Consider the following 18,551-nt stretch of genomic DNA (forward strand, 5'->3'; position numbering starts at 1 on the left):
GCAACTGTAAAAATGTGTTTTGTTCACAGTAGACATTAAGGACAACCTAATAGATGTATTTCCAGAGTAAACAAATATTTATTTTTAAAAACTTTTTTTTTTAAATTTCCATTTATAATCATTATTGACAGGAAACATTAATTGCTTAACATCTTTTTTTCTGTGCGTTCTTTTGCGATTTTATGTTCCACGTAGGTACTGTATGTTCCACGTAGGTACTGTACGCATCCTGCAGTGTCTGGTTTAGTAGAGCAGTATAAACCTACACCGTAGTCATCACCACACTTATATTCAGCATCTAGAGCCGATTTACTTGTGGTTTGTAGGTGACGCACAATGTACTCAGTATGTGACCTTAATGACTGGGGCACGGAGAGTCCATACCATTTATTTACTGTGTTTCTATTACATTTCAGTAAAATTCTTATTCCAAACTGTGTTGTCCTTTAGCAAAATATTAAGTAAAAAGTAAATATGGAAAAAGTAAGATAAGAAATTTACAAAAAGATATATAAAAGGGTTAGTTATAACCCAGGGACATATAACATATAATAGGGCATGGTTTGTATATCTGTGTCTAATGCATGCTTTACCATGTCTTATTCTATAAGTCGGGGTAATATTCCTCACATATAATAATGAAATGACATGTAAGTACTGAACACATGTCGATGAATCCAAGATCATATTAAAAATGGTTATGTTTATTAAAATTAAACAATTTTTTATACCTTTTAATAACATTCTATATAAGCTCTTGTGCACATCATCCCCTAACATTGACCTGCTGTAACTCACAAGAATTATTTTCATAGGGATCATTCTTTGTGTTACAATATAGCAATTTAGTAACCTTTCACTTGCTCTATTCAACAAAGCTCAGTCTCTTTGTATTACCAACCTAATCAGCTGTGAGATATTTACAACTTGTAACACTCAGGTTTTACTCTGGGTATATCCTTATGTTGCAGCATGTCTTTATATCAGGATACACAATGTATCCTCTATTTCCTATCCAACTGCAAACAAACAGTTCCATTCCCAGCACAGGTGGAATCTCCTCTTACTGATTGCAGTGTGACCTGGCTGCATCTAGTATCACAGACTGCAGCTCATAGAGGCTATAACCTGTGCTGCACCTTGTATGCTAAATGTCTAAATCAGCAGCCCCTGTTCTAGGTCCTATCATACTGCAGATAATATCCTTTGCTTGTGAATCTGCAGCAACTGGCAGGAGAATTTTCTGAAGTAATTTGTGCTACAATGTTACAGTTTTGTAACATTCATGAACAGAATATTCACACAAATGTGTGTATTATAACAATGAGGAGGGTGTGTATAGTCTCATTTTGCAGTTTTCACAGATTCCACCCCCATTTTACAAGTTATTTTGAAAGGAACTAAATTTTCTGCCCCACCCAAGAAAAAAAATCCACCCACCCTATTTAAAGCTGCTTAAGCCAATCAGACATCAATTGATTTTGATTGACATTACAATTCTTCAATCAGCAGTTGGGTATACTTCACTTTTTTGGTTAATTCAGTGGAGACACTGACCTACAAATTTTATTCTGAGACCCTCTTTCATTCTTTAACTCTCTAATAACTGGAGATATTTTTTTTATATGGATTATACCATTTAGATTCTAATAATATATTATTAGATATATTATATATATAACAATTATGTTTAATTCTGATAGGAAATTATCTCAGTTATAATTCCATTCAAGTAGATAGAATGCATATACATATTTGATGAGTGGCTTCCTGCTGCCTCCATTCCCCTCCTCACATCATGTCACTGCCCCTGTCACATGCAGCCCTGTCCTCACTAACACATCACTAATCTCCTGATATACTCTGTGCTGCTGGGGACCCTGCTCCTTCCACTATATAACTCTCAGTCTGTGGCTTCCTGCTGCCTCCATTCCCCTCCTCACATCATGTTCTTACACAATCACATGAATGGGAGGCCATTACACTCCACATGATCAGCACCCCTGAAACATTCTGTGCTGCTCTGAACATTCCAATGATCTGATTGGCTACAGGTTGTTCTGTCCCCGCCAACTGCAAATCTGGGAACACACAGATGAGCAAGAGATGAAGATTGGTATCAAACCGGTACTATGTCCCTTGTCAAACAAAACTTAATAATTATCTTCCCGTAAACGGTTATGTGGGGAAAAAAAATCAGTTAATTTCATGGATAAATTGAGGATCATGTAAGAACACTGTAAATATGTATCCACAATATTAACTGTGTTTAATGTTTTACTGCGCTTTATGATGTCAAAGGCCTATTTTTCCACAAGCTGTATAAATGGGCATTTCATACATCATACGGCACTGACACAACGATGCAGATGTTATAATACCCACATATAAAGGCGACGTTACATTGTGGGGGACGACATATTTTAACTGTGCACAGTTGTTAGATTATTAGTTGTATTTTAGTGGCACAAAACTTTTGGAAAGTGGTCATTTCTCTCCTTGGTGCATTTTATAGCAAAAGCCCATTAATTAGCGCTCATAAAGTAATGTCATGATGGAAATATCTATGTGTAAAATTGTCACAATGTGAAATAGAAAGTGCTCCAATGTCCCCTTAATATGGTGAGTAATACAATATATAAAGGAGGGACTTATAGGATAAAATATGAACATTGATAATAATTACGACACAGGATTATGCTTTAAATACTGAGCGTAAAACAATACACTGTACATCTGCGGTCCCTGTCTGTACACAACCTCAGTGTATTGGATTTACTGCCACACTTGTAACTGTCACATTTTGTCCACAATTGAAAATTTTGTGCACAAAATGTACTCAGGACAAAGATGACCTAATTCATCATCAGACGTAAGTCCGTTTGTGCGCCGTACCTTGTGTGCCGTACCTTGTGTGCCGTATCTTGTGTGCCGTATCTTGTGTGCCGTACCTTGTGTGCCGTATCTTGTGTGCCGTACCTTGTGTGCCGTACCTTGTGTGCCGTACCTTGCGTGCCGTACCTTGTGTGCCGTACCTTGTGTGCCGTATCTTGTGTGCCGTATCTTGTGTGCCGTACCTTGCGTGCCGTATCTTGTGTGCTGTACCTTGTATGCCGTACCTTGCGTGCCGTATCTTGCGTGCCGTACCTTGTGTGCCGTACCTTGCGTGCCGTATCTTGTGTGCTGTACCTTGTGTGCCGTACCTTGTGTGCCGTACCTTGTGTGCCGTACCTTGTGTGCCGTACCTTGTGTGCCGCACCTTGTGTGCCGTACCTTGTGTGCCGTACCTTGTGTGCCGCACCTTGTGTGCCGTATCTTGTGAAATGAAATGAACATTACGCCATTGAACGCAAATGCATCCAGTTCATGTCCCAATGCAAATGACACTTCTGGCAGCCTACGCTTTGAAGGGCAGAATGGGGAGGGTGCACATTAAATCTAGCATTGATTCCGTACATTAAATCTAGCATTGATACCGCACATCAAAATCTAGCATTGATACCGCACATCAAAATAGCATTGATACCGCACATTAAATCTAGCATTGATACCGCACATCAAAATAGCATTGATACCGCACATTAAATCTAGCATTGATACCGCACATCAAAATAGCATTGATACCGCACATTAAATCTAGCATTGAAACTGCACATTAAATCTAGCATTAATACCGCACATTAAATCTAGCAATGATACCGCACATCAAAATAGCATTGATAACGCACATTAAAAATCATTTTGATAAGGCACATTTAAAATATGATCAATAAAAAAAAATAAACAAACAAAACCATTGATACTATGACACCAGTTCTTGGTTATATTACATACATATATGGAATACAGATAATGCAGCAAATATGTTATCCTCTATTTTATTAATCAGTAATTAAAGTAATTACTGAAGCCTGCCTCTTATATTAAAGCTTTAATTAGAACATATATATATATATATATGAAATCTGAGTAAAGCTTAGAGCCAGGCTTCAGTACTTACCTTAGTAATGATTAATATAATATAAAATAGCGGATCCTATAACATTTTTGCTGCTTCAACTGACAAAAACAATCCTATGCCATCTAGTTAACTTTCAGTTTATATAGTACCCAGTAACTGTAAAATACAATTGAAGTAAAAAATATAGTATATTTAAATAAAGAATATATATCTTATATTTTATACATAATTAGCTGAACGCCCAGTGTTATAGGGACCCCCGTTCAGCCGCAGGGCGGCAGTGACAATTTCCACTGTCTGGCTACGCCTGGGAGGAGCTGCGCATGCGCATGCGCAGTAGCTCCATTTCGCCAGTGATAGTCTATACAGCTGTCACGGGGTGCTGTACAATGGGTTTAGCATGTTTACATGCTTTTGCCTGTTCGCCCGTGACGGTGGGAGGGGGGTTTAGCAATAGATTATATTATAATGTTCTATTACGGTACTTAACCCAGGGGCTGAATTATCCATTTTACTTTAAAAAATGTTTTTGCCAGTAAAATAGCTTGGTTTTGCTCCGCAAAATACTAATGGGGTTATCGCTGGTGATAACCCCTGTTGGGGGAACCTATTTATCAAGCACTATTAATAGATCATCATACAAACAGCCCTACACTATTTGTATGATTATCTATTCACACACATGCACAAAAAAAATGCTATTTTTTTTAACAATAAATATTAAAAAGATAATATTAAAAAACGTAACTTACACTTACCTGAATAAAAGTGATTGTACTTTCTCTCTTTCTTTTTGCTGTGCCTTTCTCTTGTCTTCAATAATGTCTGCAGGGGTGGGTGTTTGTCCTGTGCTGCCGAAATGGGAGCCTCCTACTGTACTGGAAGCTCCCAACAGTATATAAAAAAAGAAAATATATATAAATATTATATTTATTATTTTTTAATTATTACTGATTTATTTAAATATTTATATATATATGCATTTATCTATATCTATTTTTTATATATATTTATTACTTAATTTTTACCTACTTCATGGGAGCCTCCTAGTGAGAGTGAGGCTCCCATGTATTTGATTGACTGGGGCTGCCCCAATCATATTCAGAGGGGGCTGGTACTGGGGGGGAGGGAGAGACAGGGTACAGGGTGTCAATCTGACACCCTGGCCCTCAGTGATTTGCTGCTACAGGGCTCCTGTAGGCTATGAGAGGAGCCCTGTAGCACTTTTAGGATTGCTCATTCTTTGCCCTGCATATGAGGTGCCGTCCCAAACACGTACCAGACCGAGCGGCCCGGGGGGCAGATGGCCCCCCTTAGTGCAGCAACATCCAAGTCAAACTCTGAGCATCTCGAAGATACATGTTTTCAGCCAAATTACTTGCACCAGCTACAGGTCAGGTGTAAGTGCTGATTACTAGTGATGACGGCTGTGTGTACAGCTAGAACATGTGTTTGTTTCAGGAGCAACTGTAACAATGTATTTTATGTACAGTAGACATTAATATCATCCTAATAAATGTATTTCATGTAAAAAATGTTTTTTTTTATGTATTTTTATTCTTATAGTATTAACAGGTGTTAATGTATTTAGTCATTTGATTTTTTCTGTGCATTCTGATGAGACGTTATATTGCACATATGCATTGTGTGTATTCTGCTGTGTGTTGTGTCTGTATACGGCAGGTGCCCTATAGCCAGAGCTCACCAACACCCGTAATCAAGTGAAACATTCCTTCAGATCTGCTTGTACTGAATACGGGCGTAGGTGCATACAATTTCTGTCCGATTTTAAAAAACACAATTGCATTCACATTGCGTTCCAAGATGAATCGGGCCCAGAATGTATGTATATTATGTATATATATATATATATATATATATATATATATATATATATATATTCGGGTGGGGCAAAGCCTTGCCTGTGGAGCTTACAATTAGTCAGATGTGTTCTGAGCCCTCTACACAAACTACAGACAGACGACACACACTGTTATACCGACATCCTCTCAATGTGGCTCTATCTTATCTCTGGTGTTTATAGATTTCACATTACTGACTCACTTGTTGTTGTAGAGTATAGTCCACGCTATTTATATTCTGTTTTCTCCATGTGAAATGACATTAGTTATAAATAACTCCTGAAATCTGCGGTCACACTTGATTGGTGAGATGTGGTGAGCGCAGGATTGACAGCTGGCGGTAGCTTTGTTGTCGAGTTCACCCACCAGGATAATCTGTCGAATCCCATTCACACCTAACAGACGTGTCAGTGGAACTTTGCCAGCTTTTCTTAGAGTAATATTTGATTCCTTATTGACAGCATCATAAATGGCGTTTTATTGCTGGCAATGTGGTTTCAGAAATTCTGATATTTTGTATGTCTTAGTTAATGAGGAATTAATATCTCTGCAAATACGCTTCTTAAACATTCTTCGTTGCTATTTCTGGTACACAGATATGTTATCCTTAAAGCATCGATATAGAGACCTCGGATACACTGAATAAAACAATGGGCCTGATTTATTAAGGAAAGTTAAGTAAAAGTAAGTAAGGCAAAACCATGTTGCATTGAAGGGGGAGGTAAATTCAATGTGACGACAGATTTATAGTTGGGGTAGGGCATTTCAGTGTACAAATAAGCTATTAAGTATTTGTGTGCTCCATGAATAAACAGCCAGTATTTTCCTTATATGCAAAATAATAAACTAATTTGCACCCCTTTGCATTGTAACATGGTTTTGTCCAGAAAACTTGAGTAACAAAACTTACTCAATTTTTTGCTTAACTTTTCTTAATATATCAGGCCCAATGTGTGGATTTTCTTTTTAAGCTCTGTTGACAGATTAAGAGGCGTAAACTGTCCTTGTTCCATCCAGAATTGGTAATAATGTCAGTGTACATAGACTGTATTTCCTGTTAATACTCCAGTTTTGGTGCAATGAATTCTGCGTTTTGTCTGATATGATCCCGTCCACGTACAAGGATCCGGATTGTAAATATGTCTATGGTAATGCCGAGATACTTCCAGGATGTTTCTAGGTAGAATTGGGACTCTCCGATTGACACTGACACCTTATAGAATCATTGGGCACAGGGATAACTACCACCCACTAAACACAAACTGGTATTGGACACGTTCCCTGAACTGATTCCACAGTGTTACATTGTTACATTCTCTTATCTCTGAGGCCACCAACTCCATACAGTGATCACAAACATATTTGCTGTAATAGGAAATTATTTTTACTTTACAAAGGCAGAAAGACGGATAGGAGTAAAGAGGATTTAATCAGAGTAACTGTCTGATTGTGGTAATCGTCCATTTATTGTGCTGCGAGTGGATATAAATCATTCTGCTCCCTCGCAGTTTGTAGAACAAGTCACCCAGATTACTTTTTGTTTGGAAGGTTCTGAAGCTTATTTGGGTCTGTATCAAAATGTTCAGTAAATGCTGTCTCAGGTTTCAATTACTGGAGCCGGTAATGTGTCTGCCGAGCGAACAAACAATATTTCAGAGTGAGCGGCAATAAATGTCTGAGTTATTCAGCCTCAAAAACTAACAATGTGATGTTCTCAGGGTCTACGGGGACGCTAGGGGTCTACTGAAGCTCCGAAATTTCCCCAGCTTGGCAGATACACGTTAAGCATTCACCTGTTCATTCAGGTGTGAAAAAAGGGGAAGGTGCGTTTGTGTTCCAAACCTGATTGGACAGGATAGTGGCAAAGTTATTCTGCTGAAAATGATGGACAAACCACTGAGGCCAAGACAGTATTAGTCAATGAGGGCTTCATCGTGAAGATCTAAGAACATTAAAAACAAATTTAAGACTATTGAAAAGGGAAGGATATATGAAGGTTTTAAAGACTTGTGTTATCCCCTTCAGCACTGTCAAATCAATCATTAAATTAATGATTTTATTTATTATTACGAACGTTCGATGCTACATTTGGAGCAAGCCTTGTACTCTGCACATGAAGCACAGTGATAGCCGTATAATGATACGTGGAGTCTTCTCTGCTTTTGGGACTGGAAATTTGTCAAAATAAAGCGTAAAATGGATGGAGCAAGAGACAGGGAAGTCTTGAAGGAAAACCGCTTGTCGTCTGCTTAGGAATTAGGAGAATATTTTTATTCCAGCATGACAGTGACCCAGAGTATCCAGCAAAAGCTACATAGTGGGTTAAATACAAATAAATGATTGTCCTAAGTGGCCCATTCAGAGCCCAGTCCGCAGTTCTAGCTGCGTCCTCGCCATGGCGTAGTCCACGTTTCTCATGTCGCTATATAAAGGATTCTACTTGTTGGATGCATTATGGTGATTTCTGGTCCAATAGTAAGTTCTCTATTTGTTTAGCAGAATAATCCTGTATTTTTGCATTGTATCTCATTAAGTTGGGCATTCATGGGTCTAGAATTACCAACCTCAAATATTTGATTTTATCGGCCTGAAAAAGCTGTCAACTTGTCTCTGCACAAACAGCCATAAAAAGCATAATAAGCGGAACATTTTATTAGCTTTGCTGGCGAAGAATCAGCAAGTTTGTTTGTGCTGTAAAGTATTCTTGGAATCAGGGAATTTGTATTTAAATAGCTTGTTTAGAGGTACAGTGGGCGACGAGAGGCACCGATCAGCCTCATGAATGGGAGAAACAGGGTGTGAAATTCTGCAGCTTTGATACAAATGCATCATATTTATCTTTAATCTAAAAGGAATTAAAGACACAGTGTAGGAATAAATAACACTCTGTATTGTGTAACAACTGCCAACACAAATGAACACACAAAGCCTTAACTTTTGCCTTGAATAATTGATTTGAAGCAAAAAAAAAAAAAAAGTGAGAAAAATGTTAAGTCTGGGTTTAACTGTTGGCAGAAACTTGTTTTATGTTCTATTAAATCAACTGTTGCAGAATCCTAAATTTAAACACATTTCTGTGTAACGTTGGGCATTGTACTCTGTGACGTCATTGTGGTTAACAGTTTGTGACTGGTGACTACCTGCGAATAAGATTCCTATGTATGCTAAGTATTGTGTACTGTTATATCTTGTGAAATATAATTTATGAATGTTGCAGATTTATACTGTATTTAAGGGTGAGGGTCCAGTCCTAGGTCTCTGTTCTTGAATATAACTGCATGTGTTAATCACTATTGGGTGAAGCTGTGTTTATGTGACTCAAAATTTCCCGTCCACCCCTGATTTGAAGGGATACGTGTTGCCCAGAAGTGTTGAAGATATTAATTGAAGTAGACTAAGAAGCAGAGTAATGAGCAAAATAAGGAGTATAGTAATGAGTAAGGAGCAGAGTAAGGAGCAGAGTAATGAGTAAGGAGCAGAGTAAGGAGCAGAGTAAGGAGCAGAGTAAGGAGCAGAGTAAGGAGTAAGGAGTAGAGTAATGAGTAAGGAGCAGAGTAATGAGCAAGGAGTAGAGTAAGGAGCAGAGTAATAAGTAAGGAGCAGAGTAAGGAGCAGAGTAACCTGTAAGGAGCAGAGTTACCTGTAAGGAGCAGAGTTACCTGTAAGGAGCAGAGTTACCTGTAAGGAGCAGAGTAATAAGTAAGGAGCAGAGTTACCTGTAAGGAGCAGAGTAACCTGTAAGGAGCAGAGTTACCTGTAAGGAGCAGAGTAACCTGTAAGGAGCAGAGTAATGGGTAAGGAGCAGAGTAATGGGTAAGAAGTAGAGTAAGGAGCAGAGTAATGGGTAAGGAGCAGAGTAATGAGTAAGGAGCAGAGTAATAAGGATCAGAGTAACCTGTAAGAAGCAGAGTAATAAGTAAGGAGCAGAGTAATGAGTAAGGATCAGAGTAACCTGTAAGGAGCAGAGTAACCTGTAAGGAATAGAATAATGAGTAGGGTAAGAAGTAGAGTAAGGACTAGAGTAATGAGCAGTGTCGGACTGGGACATGAAGGGCCCACCAGGGGATGTCATGGTTGGGGTCCACCAGACGGGATGTGGTGAGCCAGATCAGTGTGTGACTAAAGGGGGTACGGTCAGCCCACCGAAGACATGGCTAGTGCCATATTGTAGTATATAAGAATGCAGTATATGAAAAAAGTGCACAGTCTGGGCTCCAGACCCTAGATCGGTACAAAGCGGAACAGTCACTCAATATCAGGACTGTCCCACCAGAATCAGAACAGTTGGCAGCTTCCTGCTCTCTCCTACCTGGTGTCTTAGGCTCAGTAGTTGCTTGTCTCGATCCTGGAATGTTGGGCTCCTGTTTGGGAAAAAATGATAGACAAGAAATATGAAGAGACGAGCCATGAGTGAACACTCTAGTGCCCCTTCCCAACCAGTCCAGATGTTAAACACGGACACGCGCTAATACATCTCTCATACACACAGACACACACTAATACATCTCTTATACACACAGACACACACTAATACATCTCTCATACACATGGACACCCACTAATACATCTCTCATACACACGGACACACACTAATACATCTCTCATACACACAGACACACACTAATACATCTCTTATACACACAGACACACACTAATGTGGATTATTATAATATTGTCAGGAAAATCTCTGGGACGAGATAAATAAATTCTACAGAAGAGAAAGAAAACAATGGAACTATAAGAACGGTGAGCACCGCAAGTAAATTTCATAAAACCATTAAAGACGCTAGTTAAAGTCCTAAAATTAAAATATGTTCATACGTTGATCATTTAAATTTTTACATTAGACAATTTCCAAGGGAAACAAATAGAGTCCCCTTTCTTAAGACTTAATAAAACTACAAGTAATAGTATTTTGGACAAATGGAAGGTTGAACATAATGAAAGGAGCGATCCTAACGTGGTCATATAATGGACTTTGTAGTGACATTTTACACTTCCCACTATACATATTTCCAGTCAGACCCACAAATAATCAGACAAACAGACACATATGCACAAAGAGAAAGTCTTCGCATGTCTGCGCTATCAGAGAAAAAGAAAAAAGAAATCATAAAAAGTAATAAGCAGTGTTTTGTTTTAATGTATAACAACACTAATCCTTGAAAAATTTTTACTGTTAAGTTAATACGAATTTACTGACACAACATTTTTATGTGTAAAAAAAACAAAACAACCTGAAAGTAGACAATCCCTTCCAGCATAAAATCACGGTGCAAACTGCAGGAGTTACTGACTGGCCTTAATATCCTAGGATTTTAAAGATTTGTCCCTGCAAATATCCCTTTTTTTTTAATTAACTAAGTCAGCGGTATGGTCCCTCTTTTTCACACTGTGTCTTTTTCTCTGTGTCACTCATACACACACTAACACCCATTGTGTCACTCACACACACACTAACACCCATTGTGTCACTCACACACACACTAACACCCATTGTGTCACACACACACATATCTATGGTCCCTCTTTTTCACACTGTGTCTTTTTCTCTGTGTCACTCATACACACACTAACACCCATTGTGTCACTCACACACACACTAACACCCATTGTGTCACTCACACACACACACTAACACATATTGTGTCACTCATACACACACACTAACACACCTTGTGTCACTAACACACACACATTGTGAGACACACACAATCACCTTTTCAAAGCCATTGTTGCTCAGTGATCTCCAGCAGGCAGCCAATCACGAGGCTGCTTGTTACTGTGCAGCAGACAGGAAGCTGGGAGTCTTCACTTCCTGTCTGGTGATCTGAGGAGAGAGCTGGCAGAACACCTACAGGTCAGTGAGGGGGCTGCCATACATATCTATGGGGAGGGAGAGGGGCTGATATATGTGACTGAGGGGGGAATAGCTGCAGGGTGCAGCTAATGACAATAGCTGCAGGGGGCAATGGCTGCATGGGGGGCAGTGAAAATGGCTGTAGGGGGTATTTAAAAAATAGAGCAGCTTTGGGGGGGCATAATATCATGCTTGTGTGGTGGTCACATGGATGCTCTCTGTGGTCTCAGCGATCACTAGAATAATAAATATCAGTGAGATGGGGCTGATAGAGGTTTGTATTTGATTGACCACAAATGTTCAGATATTGCTTATATATGCCTGTCCAATGGGGTACTTTTAGCTGCCATAATGGAGTGTTTTGCTTTAACTAAAGGGCCTAATCATTCAGGGTTTGTTAACATTTTGCATCATAATACATTTTTGCATTTTCAAAACAGGACGCCAACTTTCCAGAAGTCAGCGAGAGGAGAACAAAGCTGCAAGAGAGAAGAGCAAGAACAGGTAGGAGACAATGGCACAATCTGTCTAAATTTGAATGCTGGAGAATACACCTGAACATTCATATTCAGGAGTGTTCCTATACACCTATATATTCGGGAGGGGGGGGGCTGCGGCCGTATTAGCCTAGGGCGGCCAGAACTCTTAATCAGGCCCTGATAATAGGGGATTCTCCGGTGAGTGTTATTTATTTGCTGAATTTTTGGCAAACTGGAACAGATTTGTAAATGAATTTGCTGTCAGCAAATCTGTAAAGTGTGTAACAATTTCTGAATCACCCAAATGAACTCGCCCGTCTCTAACCACCATGTAAAACACCAAATTTATTTTTTTCTCCCCAAAGCCACCGTAATGTAACCGTCATTAAATAGAGCTGGAATAAAAATGTACTTATGTGTAATAGCTGTATGTTTATTCCATTCTAATTGCCTTGAAATGACCCTAAAACACTGATCTGGAGGTGAAATTAGCACGTTTATATCATGGTATAGCAAATAATGGACAGAAGAATATTTTGATACATGAATTTTGTTTTTAAACATTGAAATCGGCTAAATTCTTGACAAATTTGTGTTGACAAACCAGATCTTGGTAAGCGGTAAGAGAAGCCCTTGTAAATATTTATAAACTTTATTTTTCTACATCGAAATGTCATTTTTTCTGTGCTGCTTTTTAAGTACGGAGCATCCCTGGTACATCGGGGAAGGTGGCGTGTTGTCTTATACCAACGTGATTCAATTTAAGAGCAGCAGTGAGCTTATTCATTTAGTGATGTTATGGTGCGATTCACTTAAGCTTCACACATCAAAACAGGCCACATCTGAAAAATATGATAGTTAAACAAATTGTTAATTTACTGTAATGCTTCAAGGAAGCAGTATCTCTCTTTGACATTTATATGAGAAAGCCTAATTAGAGACAAATCCGTGTATATCCCACTGAGATTTCTGCCGGGCGCTGAAATTAGGGTTTCATTGTGGTATTTGAAAATGACTTATTTGTTTGAAGATGGTGAAGCGCTGTGTGTACATGTGTGTGTGTGTGTGTGTGTGTCTATATATATATATATATATATATATATATTTCAAAACATGAGATTATCTTACAAAACTGGTAGTAAAGGCAGAATTAATTTCAGCCCCATCTGAAAAGCAAATGATCTCTGCTGCGTGTTTAGCCCACAGCCTGCGTGTCTATGTCCCCTAAGCAGGAATAATCAGCGTTGAGAGTTGTAGCTTCAGTGAGGCTAATAGTCCACGTACAAACTACCACGAGCAAAGTCGTCATTTAATAATTAATATTTACATATTGTCCTTTCCAAGTGCTGTATGCAGAGAATCAAAAATTAAGATGAACAGCATTTACAATGCAGCGAACGTGCTGTTTTGTGATGTCAGGTGAATGGTAGCCGCTAGTGGACTCGCAGTTAGGCCATCTGACCTGTTCTCAATGATCCCAATGCCAGTGACGCCCCGTCTGTGTGACATTATACCGTTTCAATCGTCCCATGGTTATTTATAAGGTCTGATTCATTAACGTACTGAGCGTTTTAAAAAAAACAAAACCACAAGTAAACCGGGTATATGTACGTCCGTATTCAGCAAGGAGCGGATGGGAAGATACGTCTGGTGATGAATACAGGTCTAGGTGCGCTCTGCTCAAACAGACATCACACTGCAGTGTACGTCCAATATATATGTGGAATATACAGTCCCAAAACAAGACACAGAAAAAAATAAAACTATTCAATTAATGTCACCTGTTTATAACATAGGTCCTGATTCTTTAAGGAAAAAAAGTAAAAAAAAATATTAGGATGATATTAATATCTACTGTACATTATATACATTGTTACAGCTGCTCCTGATTACAAACACATGTTCTAGCTGTATACACAGCCGTCATCACTAGTAATCAGCACTTACACCTGATCTGTAGCTGGTGCAAGTAATACGGCTGAAAATCACGTACCTGAGAGATGCCCAAAGCTTGAATAGGACACTGCTGTGTGTGCTCCAGCTTGGCACACCCCGACTGTACAGTGACTATGGGCATACGCCCTGACTGTACACTGACTATGGGCATACGCCCTGACTGTACACTGACTATGGGCATACGCCCCGACTGTACACTGACTATGGGCATACGCCCCGACTGTACACTGACTATGGGCATACGCCCTGACTGTACACTGACTATGGGCATACGCCCTGACTGTACACTGACTATGGGCATACGCCCTGACTGTACACTGACTATGGGCATACGCCCTGACTGTACACTGACTATGGGCATACGCCCTGACTGTACACTGACTACGGGCATACGCCCTGACTGTACACTGACTATGGGCATACGCCCTGACTGTACACTGACTATGGGCATACGCCCTGACTGTACACTGACTACGGGCATACGCCCTGACTGTACACTGACTATGGGCATACGCCCAGTCCCTTCCCTGTTACACCCCTGAAATCATAGGCTGTATTAAGATTCTTTTTGCTCTCAAGGATGAATTGGACGTTGCTGCGTTCTCTGGCGTATAATCTGGTTCTGGACGTGCGCAGAGCGGTTTTATGCAAAAAATACGTCACGTATCAGCATTTAAGATCCTTAATGATCAGGCCAATAATGTGTAAATAATACATTATTCCTGTTCAATATAAAAAACAATGTTTAAAGTGAGTAAAACTTCACACCTGATTACTGACCTCTCTAGAGATCTGCAGAACATTGCTCTGTCCCATCTACCCCTTGACAGATACGTAGTGATATATTCTGCAGATTATTACATTACTGACCTCTCTAGAGATCTGCAGAACATTTCTCTGTCCTATCTACCCCCTGACAGATACATAGTGATATATTCTGCAGATTATTACATTACTGACCTCTCTAGAGATCTGCAGAACATTGCTCTGTCCCATCTACCCCTTGACAGATACGTAGTGATATATTCTGCAGATTATTACATTACTGACCTCTCTAGAGATCTGCAGAACATTTCTCTGTCCTATCTACCCCCTGACAGATACATAGTGATATATTCTGCAGATTATTACATTACTGACCTCTCTAGAGATCTGCAGAACATTGCTCTGTCCCATCTACCCCCTGACAGATACATAGTGATATATTCTGCAGATTATTACATTACTGACCTCTCTAGAGATCTGCAGAACATTGCTCTGTCCCATCTACCCCCTGACAGATACATAGTGATATATTCTGCAGATTATTACATTACTGACCTCTCTAGAGATCTGCAGAACATTGCTCTGTCCCATCTACCCTCAGTATATAATATACATTAGATGAGATCTGGTGCCCGGGCTAGACCCTAAATTAAGGTTATTCACTGTCATGTTCCGGGACCATTGCAGGACGGTCCTTGTGGCATAGAACCCTATATTGCTGGAAAAGGCCACTCCCAGGTGGGTACACAGCTACTGTGAAGTGATGGGCAACACTGTTCCCGGCATAAAACAAACGTTTCTGTACTTGTATCACTATATCATTATCTACATTACACCACACGGCAGTTCTGGCATCCGTGGACTCATAGAGTTTTTGCTATACTGAAATAGTTCTCTGTGCTAATCAGTTGTTATTATATGTCTGGTTATATCCTCACCGTGTGAGCAGTCATGGAAATGTATCTAATAAATTAGTCGCTTTGTTTATTCTGCAGAATATCTGACACATATGAACCAGAGCTACCTCTTAATATAGACTCATTATAATCCCTTAAATTAGTCCACTTTAACAAGTCCTAACAAACTCTGTTTCTGCTTATAATTTATTACAGGAACTCTGTTGCCACCTACAGTAATAGCAGTAACAGCAGCCGTGGCCATCCCCACAACTGGCAGAGTACTATGGATATAAATAAACTGCGCTGTTAGAGAAACATGTTACTATAATGTGTCTTTTAATGAATGCATGTCAACCCACAATCAGATCTTTTAGCGTTTTATCTACAATAGAAATTATCAGCATACATTTGAGTTTACAATGCCGGATCTGTTGTTTACTGCTCAGTTCTAAGGAAGATATCATTGGAAGATATGACAGCATCTCTGCAGTGTTTCGTGTACTGCGCTAATCACTTTCCCTCGCTGTCAGCGCTAAGGGCTCATTTTCATACACTGCATGTTCCTCGCAGCACAGTGAAAAACAAACTATTGATGTTTCTTTTTGTATGGTGGAGAAAAAAAAACCCTGTAATGCTGGATATTAATGCAAAGTTCATAGATTGAAAGTTGAAAATGGATGAGTACTTTAAATAAAACATGTAACCTAGATTTAAAAATTTATTACAAGGAACTTTGTTTATGTTTTCACATTCTCTAGAAATAATTAAATAGCCGAATTCTTAGATCCCAACAGAGCAACTATCATTCAAACAGCTGTAAAAGCCGATTCACAGAGCCTGTGTAGACGGAAGGACTCGGCTTCTTGGTGTAAGGGGTCTGATCATATAGTGACCGATCAGCTAGGGATACCTGGTAGCCGGATACTGACCATTACTAGTCCTGGAAGGGTCAGAGGTGTATATTTACCTGATGTGAGGGGAGTGGAGGAGAGGGACATATCCCAGGGCACCTATCTCTGGAGGTCATTCCACTACCCAGCTCAGTCCTCCTCCTTCCAGGGTACAGGGGGTACGACAGATGTCCCTGCACATGCAGTTTAGTAGTAAATTATTTGGATAGCATGCTGACACAGGCATAGTAGCGCAGTACAATGTAATTAAATAAAGAGAAGACACTTTATTTTCATCCTTTTTCTCTCCTGAGCTGAGATCTTAAGTTGCAGACAGCTGAATTACCTCTGATATGTCTCTCTGCAGAGACGGGGTTACCGTGGTGAGATCAGTGCAGCTCAGGTCTGCCCTGGGCTCAGGCTGCAGACCACTGAGCCGCAGGTGGGTTATCACCTGAACTCCCAGGTGTCACCGCTGCAGGCCCGCCCCCGAGGCTTCCTGACTCACTGACTGCCCAATGAGGCGGGCTCACCCCAGCACTCTGCCCCGCCCCTACAGCTGTGACGCACGCCTCCAGATCCCCAGGGGCGTGGATATAATCACTCCGCATAGGGCGTAACACAAGGAAAAAAAATAGTGTGGTACAAAGTGTCCCATTTAACGCAATTGTGCACGGTTTAGAGACTTCTTGTGACTCAGTCACTCGTCATATTGCACTTAAAGATCCTTAAGTAACAGCAAGATATGTGGACACAGGGCCTTTCTTTACATGTAGATCCGCTTGTTAGCCCTCTGCATCCATAGGAGAATATCCAGACTCCACTATTGGGAGACGCCTCTAGAACAAGGCCACAGCCACCTTGGGCAGGAAATGATCTCTTCCACATTAACACCATAGCGATGCACCAATCTGCCAATGATATATGGGGTACATTTATTAATGCTTGATGTACCAACGGACATCAAAGAGATATCCGGCTGCGAACACTTCGGGTTTATACGGTACTGGAATCTTCACCTGTTGTTGCTCAGACCTCAATGAAGTAAGAGCAGAAATTTGAGGCCAGACATCACCGCGGCGTATCTTCGATGACCGTTCCAGAGCCCTCTCGCCGCACATCGCACACTTAATCTTCCCCTATGTCTCCTGTGCTCACTCTGTTCTGTTAGTTACACTCAAGACGCTGTTTATACCATTTTATTCCAAAACACAATATTTACTGCATAAGGATTTTTATAATTTATAAAGGAAATTTCAGCCAGAAGACCCCTTTGCCAACAAGAGTTGTTTTCTCCCGCAGGAGAAATTTTTGACTATTTTAAAATGCGAAGAAGTTGATTTTAATACATTTAAATGAAGCATCTAATGTAAATCCTGTAAAGCCTACACATAGCATCAAGTTCGGGGAAAAATCAAACCTTCCCGGCAACAGCGATCCGCGGCTTAATGACTAATTATATTACACTCCATTCTCAGGACTCACATATTTTAATTATTAAAGAAACTTGCAATACTTCCACTACAAAGCTGGGGCATTTATGCTTCAATTTTACATTATCTTTGAAGTTGAATAAAAGAAGATGAAAAAATTGTTATAATGTAGCATTTTTTTGTCTGTCTTAGTTTCCTGTTCTGCGTCATTCTCTCCCCCCGTGGGGCTGTGTTAGATGGTTTGGAAGCTGCATTGATAATAGATAGTAAATATTTAGAATTGTTGAAAGATCAGAGAGGCCTCAGCCTCTCAAGATATGTATCATGTCATTATATTTCTGCCCCCATGCTGGTAGGGCCCCTGCGGGTGTGTGAAGGGCCACGTACAGACTTCAGCCATGTTCAGGGGCCTTGGAGGCAATCATGTTACCAATGCGGCTTCTATC

General features: G+C 39.9%; 1 long non-coding RNA gene across 1 annotated transcript; it reads left to right on the forward strand.

Annotated features, from left to right (window-relative positions):
- Window positions 1-11,637: 11,637 nt before the first annotated feature.
- On the forward strand, window positions 11,638-16,503 carry LOC142103544 (uncharacterized). Its single transcript, XR_012679391.1, has 3 exons — window positions 11,638-11,683; window positions 12,124-12,187; window positions 15,996-16,503. It is a non-coding gene; the product is annotated as an uncharacterized LOC142103544 (long non-coding RNA).
- The last annotated feature ends 2,048 nt before the right edge of the window (window positions 16,504-18,551 follow it).

This window comes from Mixophyes fleayi, chromosome 10 (assembly GCF_038048845.1).
Source record: "Mixophyes fleayi isolate aMixFle1 chromosome 10, aMixFle1.hap1, whole genome shotgun sequence".
NCBI lineage: Eukaryota > Metazoa > Chordata > Amphibia > Anura > Limnodynastidae > Mixophyes > Mixophyes fleayi.